General features: G+C 44.7%; 1 long non-coding RNA gene across 4 annotated transcripts; it reads right to left on the minus strand.

Annotated features, from left to right (window-relative positions):
- Positions 1-2,800: 2,800 nt before the first annotated feature.
- On the minus strand, positions 2,801-11,465 carry LOC308197350. 4 transcript variants are annotated; one of them, XR_013952845.1, is made up of 5 exons: positions 11,317-11,465; positions 5,030-5,197; positions 3,934-4,031; positions 3,571-3,744; positions 2,801-3,264 (listed from the first exon to the last, which is right to left on the minus strand). It is a non-coding gene; the product is annotated as an uncharacterized lncRNA (long non-coding RNA). The 4 variants fall into 4 exon arrangements; XR_013952847.1 differs by having other exon boundaries at positions 5,000-5,197; XR_013952844.1 differs by lacking the exon at positions 3,571-3,744.
- Positions 11,466-13,316: the final 1,851 nt, after the last annotated feature.

Genomic DNA, 13,316 nt, shown 5'->3' on the forward strand with positions numbered 1-13,316 from the left:
CAAGCAGCACAGTCATCAGTGTCTGACTCTAATAAAGCATCTCCTCGTTACTGAGTAAAAGCAGAACACGGGCGCATTTAGAGTCACGCAGACTGCGCTTTGTATGTGCGATGCTTCATCAGTCCCTCAGTCATGACTTTGCATGCAATGGTCGTGTTTCTTTGCTTTTCCTTTTTCTTTGCACTAGGATAATGACAGTCATTTCTCCTGCTGCCCTGCGGTGCAGCTCCTGCACAGCTGAGCTGTTGCCTTGTTTATACAGCAGCAGCATCTGCAAACAGCTGATACATGGCATTGGAAGTGAAAGTGTTCTCAGGGTATCAGAATCCTCGGAAGCGACAAATGCCTTATTTACCCAAGAAGCACTCTATGAAGGAACAGGGATTGCACACAGGAATTCACTTTTGACACGGATATTAGTTAAAGGTTGCCCCACGAAACATTAACTATTTGCTAGGGCTGCAGGACTGCAGCAAGAGAACAGAGAACTCTGAACAATAATTGATAACTCCATGCTGAAATCAATACTATTAGACTATACTGACATAGACGTTTCTTTGATCTATAAAGCACAATTAAAAATTGACCTTCACACAAGTCTTAAGTGTCAGTATCATTGTGAGATTCATGGCTGTCAACACCTGAACTGAAAATTGCAAATATGAGAGCAAAAGTACCCCCTGCTAAAGTGCTCAGGAGCTCATTTGCAAAGTCTGTTTTCTATTAGACAAAACAACACATGGTGTATTAGATCACACATCTCTCCCTATCTCCAAGAAGCCTTTTATCAAAGAAAGGCGTGCTCAGGATGGGCAGACCCATCTGTGATGCATAGATAAATGCCCACAATCCACTCAAACACAGCACGCTAGCCCTTGCTGCTGATCATGTTATTTCCCCTTCTCTCCAGCATCATGAATCTCGGTCACTCTGTCTCTGCTATGCTGAAATGGAGCAAAGCAAATGGCTATTTGGCCAGGAAACAGCGTGGTGAAACGGCAAAGTTGTGCTGGTATCTATTTCAGTTCCTAGCATGGAGGCTTTGGTGTAACAGGATGCACAGTGTCAGTGAGAGGCTCTTCATCTAACTTACCCACCCATTACATGTGTATAAATGACCCTAAGAGTATTTTGAAATGAAATTTCATAGAACAATTTCAGTACCAAATAATAACATAAAGTTTACATTAGTCAAAAAGCAATATTCACCCATGAAAACGAAGCCTCAAATATGACAACGATGTGCATTTAGGGGGTTTTGTATTCCACCCCAAAAGCCTGGCCAATCAAAGTAACACCATGCCCTGGCTGCCATAGTGTGGCCAGCACATTTTCCAGGAGAAATGTTCTTGAAGAACGTAATAGAAAGCATTATTGTAGCATTTGTAATCATCTTTTTTGTAGTTGTTAGAATTTTTACAGCTGTTGTCAAAGCTGAATTTCCAGCCACAGTGACCACAGCAGTGGGAAAAAAAAAAAAAAAAAAATCTTTGAACAGAAAGGGCATCTTGTTTTCCTTGTGGAAAACATTTCCCTCACAATGCACTGTGAAAATTGTCGGGTTTGGGGATTATTTTCTTACTGGCATGCCAATGTCTTTAAAGCTAATGGAGGTGTCTGTTACTTGGAAGCCAGCTCTCCTCCTTTAGGTGCATTTTATGCTCTGCTCTGGATCCACGGGTGCCAGGAACGTCAGGGCTGAAGGTGATGCGAGGCCAGGGGAGAGGAAAGGACACGGATGAAGCTCAGTGTATCATTTAGCCCCAGCACCTTGTTCAGCTGCAGTTCACGTTGCCTGTTGTTGGTAACAGCTCATCTTTCAAACACAACGGAAGGGTCACAATGAGACAAGTTTGGAGCCTGTCAGACTGCTGGGAATGCCGGTGTTAATTAAATAACGATGGAACAAACGGCAGGGGCTGCTTGTCAGAACTGCAACGCCGGGAAGACATCCACGATGCGGATGAATCCACAGCGAGTTTTACCCACCAGCAGATCGTGGCCAGGCTGTCTCCAAGCTCTTCCCAAGGCGGGGAATTAGTTTTCAAGCTTTGAGCTGGAGATAAGGAATTGACTTCAGAGTCAAGTGCAAGATATGGCCCTCAGAAATATGATTTCTGCTCAAATTCAGATCTGATGAGGACCAAATACTCTTTACTTAAATGAATACCAGTTGATTTAAAAGAGTATTATTTGATTTGCTTAAAGATGACAGAAAAGAACAGTAATAAGACATGTCAAAGTGCCATGAGCTGTATGATATGTTATAACCCCACACTGCTTTTGTGGGAACAAATTTTATGACAACCCCCAGAAATTTGATTTTATATCTCTATTTTTTGTGTTTTACAATATATCATCATTTCATGTCATCTTAGAAGATACAGACAATCATTTATTAGAATTAAGCACACAGTAATAAAATCATTTCCTATTACTCTATGTTATGAAAACAGCATGTTCAGCATTTGGTTTCGATGATGTGACTGCTTCTTAGTATCTCAACAAAACAGAAGAACTGATGCATTTTGCTCCAGGCTTTCCTATTTTTTATGTACTTAGTATTAAATATATCCTTTTATTGTTATTTTTGTTTGTGTGTGTTGTTTTTTTTAATAGAATATTTTAATTCCATGCCAAGGTGTACCAGCTGATTAATTCTCATGACAGTTCTGTAAAGCAAAGGGGTGAGAATGTAGCTTACTACGTAGCTACTACCTTGAATGACTTCCTCTCTCTTAGGGAACTGATTTAAACTAAAAAGATACTCACACACAGATACACAGCCACACATATGGGTAAAACATATTCAACCAAAATTTCTTTATTAATCAGTGCTTTATGTCAAACGCTAGCTAAGATATCGTGGAACAAAACTGCAAAGGTTTGCAGAATGGAAAGGTCTGCTGTGTTTTATGAGTAATTACATTGTTAGGGAAAAATGTTTCAAACAAAGCAAAGGTGAAAGTGTCTTAAAGAATAAAAGTGTGACCAGTTTGAAAAACAAACAAGAGGAAACCAAGTGATGTTATATTTCAGATCGCACACGGACCCTGCCCCCCGCAGCTCGCGCACCCATCCGGATGGGGAAGAGCCGAGGCTGAGCGCGGGCGCAGCGCAGGAGGGTGAGAGCTGGCTGCGGTGTGCTCCCTGTCCTCAGCCCTGCGGGGAGCCGAGCGGGGCTCCCGGGACAGCCGGCATGGGGGGCCCGGCGTCAGCGCTTCAGGGAGGGACCCTCTGCTGCGGTCACACGCCCATAAGCTCCTGTCAGCAGCAGAAACAGTCTTATAAACCACACACAATTTTCACTGTGTTCTAACAAAAAAATAAATCTAAACTACCTAATCCTCACCTGGGGTTTCTTTAGCTATAACAAACATTGTGTCTTTTCTCTCTCATTAATCCATTTTTTTGGATGACTGACAAATTCGGATTTTCATAGCTGATATCTTCTTTGACAAAGCATCACAAATGCCCAGCATCAAGATGTAGCAATTAACTTTATCAGCTGTCAAGACCAAACCATCCCATCTGCTTGTATTAGCATGTTCTCTCTGTTCCTCAGCTTACCTGTAGGAAACCAGCAGCATGTCCCAGTGTCTGAGCCTCCCCTGCCAGTTCTGGCAGACATTATCAGGCCTCAGAGAGGACTTTTGGGAAAGTTAATAAATAGGGTGGCTCCACGCAGCAGGAGAGAGCAAGGAAGGGTCGCACCAAATTGCTGCTGCAGGAACTTAGGGTGGACTAGATGATAACCAGAGAAAAAAAATGGAAGCACAGCATTATCTCTAGCAACCATTTGCAGTATGGGCTGACTCATTAAATGGGATGATTAAAGACAGCCACCTACATAGTTAATTACTGTCAGCAATTAAACCTGGAGGAACATTGTAATAGATACCCAAAGAAAACTGAGCTGAGAAATAGCCTCACCTGGGCGATATTTCTTCTCTTGCCCTGTCAGATCCCACTGTGTCGTCCCCCATGACCTTTGGAAGTCTGCATTCCTTTTCTAGGATATTTTCATCCTCCTGTGTAGGAAAATTGCAGGTTATAAACCCAGGGAGGCAATATTTCCTCTGTCCTATCTACCCTGACCTACCTGAAGTCAAAGGGCCACCTGCCCATGTCTCTGGGTGGTGGGAGGGATGGGACCCAGCACCCACCCTGCCGGGCAGCCCCAAACCTTCAATGCCAGGCAGGGGACCGTGATCACCCGGACCCTATCCCACAGGAGAGAGAAACCAGGCGGCCACAAAGAAACCTTTGTACAGATGGTGACAAGACAGAAGATCACATAGCTGTGAGATGAAATGCATCAACCACACAGCTTAAAAGTATTTGAATTTACTCATGTATGCGAGGAGAACAACAAGTGTGCTCTTGCTTGCTCAGGAGTAAGGAGGGAAACAAAATACTTCTAATATTTTCAATATTCATTTTAATATTATCTGTTGCCCATAATAGCTTGTAAAATACAAAGAGAGCTCAGCTGGGCTTAAATGAACTGGTTTATGAATCTGCATTTTAGAGTACAGCTTATGAAAAATTAAAATTACAGCAGTGATCTTTTTCTGATTAGAAACTAGAATTTCATCATAATCAGTGGTTGACCAATGTTCTCAGCTGACTCGTCTTTAAAAATGCCTCAGATTATATTTTCTGGAGTCGTTTCACCATCCTTGAGGTTCCCTGGAGAAAGGCAGAGCAAAGGCAGCTTGCGAGGCAGCTCTGGCTCAGGAGGAAGAGCTCCAGCTTACGTCCCCACCCTAAATCAGCGCCCAGCTCATCTTCTTGTAATGTCATCTTGTAACGATTCTCCCACCAACACCCCCATGCCAGACCCCTCATGCCATCTGGAAATAACATAATTAACAGGGAGTATTTTCAGTAGCTTGCCAAACCTAAACATTTCCATAAAAAACAGCAGCACATATATTTTAACACATCAGAATAAGGTAAAAGTATGGTAAAAAAATAAGGTAAAAAAATGCTTCACCCTTTGTCTGGTGAAGCGCAGGCACATCACCTTGCAGAGGTCACTGCTCTCACTGCTCCCTGCCGAGCACCATTCAGCACAGGGGGTGGTGGCTGCTCGCCATCCATCCAGCACAGGTATTAAGTGCTTCTCCACGCAGCTGGTGACACAGGGGCAAAGAATTGCTTTTCAGTATTTGCAGAAGAAAATTGTGGTCACCTAGGATACAAAAAATGCCTTTATATTGTTACTCTGGAATTTATAGTACTTCTGGCACTGTACGTTGACATCTACTGATGGCTCTTGACAGCACAGGAAAATAGTTTGAATTTTTTTCCAGAACTCCTAATATACACAAATTCCTACCTATTTGCTACCACCGAGTCCAAAGGGTTCAAGTATTCTGGTCAGAACTCATTATGGAAACTTTCCATACTGAAGCTCAGATGCAAACTCTTTATGGCTTAAATAGGCTTAAATCATTGATTTCAGTGGAGCTTGCTAGGCTTAGCTTCTCAAAAATATTTTGTTAAGCACAGGAGGTTCCAGCTGAATATGAAGGGGCACTTCTTTACTGGGAGGGTGACAGAGCACTGGGACAGGCTGCCCAGAGCGGTTGTGCAGTCTCCTTCTTCGGAGATATTCAAACCCCCCTGGGTGCCATCCTGTGCAAAGTGCTCCAGGTGATCCTGCTCGGCAGGGGAGTTGGACCAGATGATCTTTGGAGGTCCCTTCCCACCTTGGCTATTCTGTGATATGGCAATGCGGAACACGTGGAACCTGTAAAACAGGCATTAAAACCAAAGCACGACGTGATCTGTGTAAGCTTGCTGTAGGACTGTGAGTTGGAGTCCCCATGCTCGGTTACCCCCAGCGGCGTGGTGTCAGAGCTCCTAGGATCCTTTTAGAAATGCTCAGCTTGATTTGTCCTTTTTGATTATGATATGGGAACCACGCTAAACAAAAATCCATCTGCTCTGCTTTTCGAATCTGTGTCAGAATAAGAACTTCTTTGCCCCATGTCAGCATACCTGGGCTAGAGGTATAGCAGGAGGCACCACCGGGGGGATTTCAGCTGGTGATGGTTTTTAATCTGAGAATATGGCCAACTCTTACTTGGCCCTGTTCTTTGGCCTGCTACAGAGATGCTGAAAGCAGAAGGCTGCAAATGCTAAGTCTCCCAAGAATAAAAAATTTTACTACTAGAAATCTTTAATTTCCCAATAGAAAATAAAGGATGTAAATGGGATTTTATATGAAGGAACCTTAATAAGTTTAAGAATTATTATTTTATATGCATGTTCTGATCCCATTTTATGATCCCTGAACTATTCTTACAGTCACATTCACCGGGATAGACCCTGTTGCTCATGCAGAGGTCCACTGAGACCCCAGAAGACCAATTGGATGGATCTGAGCACATGCAGCCTCTGTATTTGCTTTTGAACATGACTCCTCTGTTTTGTGGAGGAGCTTTTTAATAAAAAGAAATCTGTATATGTTTTTACTCCTAATTCTGAATTAATAAAAACAAGCATGTTTCACCACAAAACAAAAATGAAAAATTCAAAAGAGGACAAAAAAAGAGTCAAAAGTTGCAAAATGGTGGATTCCAAATACACATAGGGAAAAATCCCTCCTTACAGTGACAGAAATAAATACTGGAGGAGGTTACCCAGAAGGGTTGGGCAAACTCAGCATTTTTGGAGATTTTCAAAGGCCAGTTTGACAGGGTCCTGAAAAACACGATATCCTTGAAGTCAGCCCTCTGAGCAGAGGATTACACCAGGTGATCTGCACCTTCAGAGGCTGCCTGAGGCAGGCTGGGCTGCCAGAGCCAAAATACGACAGGCAGGCTCTCTTCAGAGCTCTGACTTATTTTAGGGGGAATCTGGCCAAAATCTAAGAGCCTACCCCCCAAAATGCTTTGTTTTTGTCAAACTGTCAGGATTTGATAAAAAGCAGCTCCAGCAGCTTGCTTTCTCTCTTTTTCCCCCCTCTTATCCATTAGAATTACATTTTATTAGTGTGGTGGTTAAATGAGTTTTCGGGTTATTTAGGGACTTGGATATGGGAGTAAAAAATGTATTTTACTTGTTTAGAGATTGCAGAAGACAGACTTATAGGAAGAGGTGATATATTGCTGAGCTGCCAAGGAGTCCCACAGAGGAAGCACTTGCAGATTCTGGAGCCCTAAATCCCCCATCACGTCGATTGCTTTGGAAACGTGACTCAGCCCAGCACACTGCCCTCGCCATTTAAAAGGCACAGCTGAAGCCTTGGCTTTTAAAATAGGAAAAAGTGATATTAAACAATTACTTATCCAGATTCTCATTGTGTTATATCTAGACTTACCACAGCGGTTATCAGTGTGTTTGGAGATATTGGGTGTTATCTGACACTCGTTTAGTTTCTAGGAGTTTTTATCGAAGTGTTTATTCCCAGTATATTTTGAGCAGGATCACTTGCTCTGGCACATACTCTTGGCTCCTCCAGGAAGCTGTTTTCTTCTTAACTCTTTCTAGAGATCGATTTTTGTACTTAGAGAGACACAGATATAAAACATTTTCTATTGGTATCTTGCCATTATCTTTAATATAAAATAGAAAAAAATGAACTTTAAGAGAAAAAAGATATTGGTCCAGAAAAATAATATTGTTTTCTTTCATAATTTTTTCATCTGTATTTCATGACCTACTTTCTAATCCTTTTTAGAAGTACAGAGATATACCATAACATGCCTTTGTCTTTAAAAAAAGAATTGTGTCAACACCAAGAGAGATTTCAGAGTCATGCAAGAAACCAACCAAAAGGTTGGTGCTGGAGGCCTCGCAGCTTGGATTCCACGGCATTACTGGACTTCCCAAAGGCACAAAGCAACAGAAGAACAGGCACCGACTGCCTCAGAGGACATCCTGCAGGAAGAACGTGGATTTTGATGCACCGTCCAGCTGGACTAATTAACCCAATTGTGAGGAGCAAATTTCTCGGGGGAAAAGAGGGAAGTCCCCGAGTCCTGGTTTGGCTGTCCCATGAGGTTTCCCATTGCCCAGCCCAGGAAACCTCTCCTCCAGCAAGAGGATGGCCATCCATAAATCACAAGCACAACTGCTGATTGCCTCTTGGAATGAGCTATGTGGAAGTAAAGTTAAGATTTAGACAGGTGAAAACTGGAAATCAAGTCAAATTAGGTCTGTGTACAAGGTGATATGCAGAAAGGGATACAGATATGTATGTATAGAACTTCTGTGCTTCCCATCTTCTCATTTTCTATTTCTCCTGAATAGCAAAATATTTTTCTTCAGACTAGCAGCCATTTCTGCGCATTAGAAATCACCATACATCCCATGCTTATAATGCCACGAGCCCTGAGAGATGTGGAATGAGATACAACAAACAGGCAAACTCCAACTCACACGGGGGCGGAACACACACTTGAGCATCGCTGGGACACAAAGGCATTTCTTTGCTTACTTTCCAAACAATTTCTGCAAAATAAAAGTGATACAAGCCACAGGACGTAAAAGCCACGAACGCCTAATGAAACGAGGGACATGATCAATGAACACAATCTGATGTCAGCCTTTTACATCTCCCAGCTTCGATGTAAGCTGTTTTTTTAAATGAGAGAGAAAGCAAGCCGGTTACAACTCTCCATTAAGGTCTGGCATCACTACTCGGTGAAGGAAGAAAAATGACACTATTTTATACAGCCAGCATGCTTAAACCCCTTATTAGTAGTGTGGATAAAACTGAAATATGGTCCTTCAAGTGGATGGAAGGTAAACCGTTAGGAATAGCCCTGAAAGCAATAGCTGCGGCAGTGCTGGGGAGATGCTGGGGGCACCAGCACCTCCCCACCGAGGAGGCACGCATCCTGCTCTTGCCTCCCCCAGCAGCAGCAGCGCCTGACCCAGCAGCAGGTGGGGTAAAAAGGCTCAGGGTGCTCCCTGCCAACACACAGGGATGTCGTACCCCAAGGAGTCTGCAGCCCCCAGCTGCCCCACAGGGGTGCCCAGAGCCAGGGCCAACAGAGGCACATCTAGGAAAAAAAATGACTTATCTTCCACTTAGATTTTACTTGGTGGGAAAGCTGCAGTGCTGGAAAGTTTTGGAAAAATATCTCTAGGTAATGCATTTTTACCTGCCAACTTTGTTGTACTGCCCTAGTAATAAACTGAGATTATAGAAGCTTCCAGTCTTTTCAGCATGTTTTCACTGTGATGCCATTTCAAATATGTGTGTAAATATATAATAAATATATATACATGCATATATATATACATATGAGAAATCTGGCCCCATTTCACAGTTGCTCTGATGCCTGACACCAGGTTTTATTCCCTTTAATACTTCAAGCAATCAGCCAAGGAGGTACTTGTGTGCACAGATAACACAAAATTGCCAGGCCAAAAATAAATTATCATATTTATCATATCTGCAATATTACTCTCTTTAAGGAATTGCCTCATCTAGCCAGAAAACTGCTTTAAACATATGACACTAATAGAGAGTGGATTTTGGTTTACTTCAAAATACATTATTGATAATTACAGGCTTTATATTTCAGCTTGATCTCCTCTGACCAGGGATGAACTTGTTATGAAAGAAAACAGGAGCTATAACTTCCATCGCACTGTGCTAGCAGAACAGCACCCAAAATGTCATCTTTTGGGTGGAATGTGTTTTGAATTACAACATAAACCAGTGAGTCACAGCACCACAGTGCAAGGAGCAGCTGCAGTTAAAATGAATTATCCTTGGCCATCGGAGATGCCGACTGACAGATGAAAGCATGAGCTAGGATAAAGTTGCAGTTATAATAAGAGAAAATGAAAATAACATAATTTACCAAGGGAAGAATCAGATGGACAATATGCAAACGGCACTGCAACCTTTTACATCCTGTCTGCAGGCATATCAGTTACACCTTCCAAAATTTAATTTCCCCCATGCTCTTTATGGGCAAACAAGCAGCATTACAGCCACTTTAAGAAAACCAAATGCTGAAAACATGGAAGCTTTGCATAGCTGCCAGCTCGTCTGCTTTCTCTCCATCAGCGTGCATCAGCCTAACGAGATCTCCAGCGCATCTAGAGGTCCTTAGACCCCTGAAGCAGCAGAGGAGGAGTTGCCCCACGTGCCATTTCCCCAGGGAGCACCGACCCCAGCCCAGAAGGCAGCAGCTTGGTGCTGGGGGCCCAAGGACGGTGCCCAGGGGACGCACAGCACTACCACCAGAGTGCTGCTGGCACAGGCAGACCCAGCGCGGGCTTCGCAGCCCCTGGCTGCAGGACATGCTCCAGGAGCCCGAGCTCCCACAGCTCGAGGTGAGAGCAGGTGCTCAAGCAGCAGCTGGGCGCATCCCTCGGTTCTGGGTCCGGCCCTGAGGGCCAGGGCACACTTTGCATCTAAACAGGCAAACGCAGATTAACACCCCCGGCTCTCGAGGTGAAGAGAACAAAGCTGGGACAGAGCCTACAGAGGCTGTTTTGTTTTTTCCCCGACCATCACGTACCCAGGTGAGGCACCCCTGCTCAGGGGGCAGCTCTAGGCACAGCTGTGTGCGGGCAGCCAGGAGCCCAGCCTGGCCTCGGGCACTGCCAGGGATGGGGCACCCACAGCTCCCGGGGCAGCCTGGGCCCCGATGATACTCAGAACCTCAGTCCACTCTGAGTAAAGATTTTTTTTCTAACATCTAATCTAAACCTACCTTCTTTTAGTTTAAAGTCATAACCCCTTGACCGATCGCCACACTCCCTGAGTCCCTCCCCAGCTTTCCTGTAGGCACCCCTTTAGGTACTGGGAGACAAGTTTATTACATTACAGTGTTGGTAAGTACCAAAACTGCATGATATATATATAATATTTTATGTATAATATATAGTATTATATATATATGTAATAAAAAATACCCTCTCCATCCTGCTAGGGGACTTACAAATAACAGCTAATGAAGATGAAGCTACTTAAGGAGCAAGATTTTTTTTTCTCTGACTAATATGCTCTACCTTCAAACCAAACATTTTTTATGTTTGCATGTACGCTTTTACGCACGCACCTTTAAATACAAACAAAGATTAAATCTATAAACAAGTTTGCTGTGCTGAGCACAGACAGGGATAAACTGAAGCACGAGTGAATAATTTATCTGTGCCTTCTTCTTAAGCTCTTCCTTCTGCCCCACCAACGGCACTGACAGCAAACTTCTTGCCAAACGCCACGTGAACCTACCCATAACGCTCCCTGAATGCAAAGCCACCCTCTAAGTGCAAACACTGCACCTGGCTGTGCTCATACTTGCGAGCAAGACAGCTGCTGGAGCAGCCAGCACCTACCTCCATGCGTGCAGCACCACACGGATCCCTCTGTCCTGCTCCTTAGCCTACCTGCATCAACTTGGTCACTAGCTAAGAAGCCACAATGCTGCCCAACATCCAGCATCAAGCCAGCAGCCCCCACGGAGCAGTTGCTTTATACAAGGCTGGAGGCTGGGCGCGTGGGAAGGTGCTGATACCATTAGCGGTGTTAATTGGATGACAAACAGGTGATGGGGAGAATGCAAAGCACCTGCCGTGCACCCACCCAGCACAAGGAGAACATCCCTTGAGCCACAGGAACAGGCCTCCGGGACGTGCTGATGCTGAAGGGAGAGGGGTGAACCCGATGGCAGGACCTGCTTGTGGCCAGCACCTGCCCATAGCTCCCGGCTCAGCCGCAGCGAGGTGCAGGGCAGCAGGGACTGGTGCCGGGTGGATCAATGAAGATTAGGCAAAGGCGTTTATCAGAAATAAAGGGGATTCATTAGGCTAAAGCACATAATTTATGCAAAGTAATGTGAATTGCATAGTTAATTTAGGTAATTACCTAAACAACTAGGTAATTTATGTTCCACGGCAAACTTACTAAACTCCCACCCTTATGGATTTACTATTGTTATCCTTTGTTAAATGACAGTGAACATCCTCATAAAAACTGGTGCAGAGCACTTTATGTGCTTTATGAATTTTATGCATTTTCACATGAAAAATTTAGCTCTCGGGCAGAAATTGTAAGCAATGCACTGGTATTCTACTGGGTCGCATTATTTTTTAGATAGGATTTATGGGACTGGCTGTAGCAGAGTACAGCTACCAGGATACAAGCATATTCACTGTAAGAAAAAAAAAATCATCATTTTCTGCAATGCACACAGCTCTCCGGTTGTGTCCTTTCACCTAGGGCTGGCTGCTCGAAAGATGGGAGCTCGGTCAAGGGTGATGTCCCAGGCTGCTTGGCCATGGGCAGAGCCAACAGTGGGCGCCTCTTCCTCTGCCCCCTGCCACTTCTGGATGACGTCCTTTGGCAAGATGCGCTGGGCTACACGACTTGGGCTTTCCTCCAAAGCGATCCTGACTGAGTGTTTATAGGAGACCTTTGGGATCCAGTAGCTGGGAAATCATTCCACAAAACCTGTTGGCAATGAAATGCTGTCTGACAGGTACAGACCGTCATCAGTAGTGGAAGAGGTTGTTCTATTTGAATTACGCTTACAAGAAGACGTTATAAAATAAAAGGCATCTTAGCCTATCAGACCGTCCCCACCCCTCAGCGGTGTGAGCACCGAACACGTACGCTGTTAGCTGCTAGGAGGGAAGAAGCCAGCCCCCAGACCGCCACGGTCCCTCAGGTACCGAATCAGTCCCAGGTCAGTGGAAGTGCATCGGAGGCCCGCAGCGCTCCATGTGCTTCACCCACACGCTGCCTGGCCAGCACCGACCGTAGCCAACATTCAGGGATTTTACTGCTGTAGTAAATGTGTAGTGCCACTGCTGTGGAGGTGTAATGGCGTAGTAGATCATAAAAATACCGTTGCTTGGCTGACAACAACAGATGTGGCCGATGGTAACAAGTATTTTTGGCACCCCAGCGCTGCGCAGAAGCCCAAGGATGGCAAGGGGAGCGTGCGTGGGGCCCTCTGCCCGCGCCCCTGCCTGTCCCCGCGCCTTCCCCCACTGCTGGCAGCGAGCACAGGCTCATCGGCGGCTGTGGGATGGGGTTATGAATTAGCGCTGGTGGGCTATTTAATTAGAACTTGAAGGTTTTACTGAATGAGACCCGTCAAAACTATCTTCCCATGAACACTTCTGATTTTTGCTGCGGCTGAAGTGTTTCGGTGTCTGTCAAACCATCCCCGCCTGACAAAACAAAAGCCAAAAACACTCCCTGGCCCTGCTTAGCAGGTTCAAAGAGATTAGCAGAACAGATGGGAAGAAGCTGAAGCCAAAAGGTAAGTAGATTTCGCTCGTTCAGAAGCAGGTCCTTCCAAACCACTGAGCGGGGTGCAGCTGCGCGGGGC

Source organism: Anser brachyrhynchus (genome assembly GCF_964034855.1).
Source record: "Anser brachyrhynchus genome assembly, chromosome: 6".
Classification (NCBI taxonomy): domain Eukaryota; kingdom Metazoa; phylum Chordata; class Aves; order Anseriformes; family Anatidae; genus Anser; species Anser brachyrhynchus.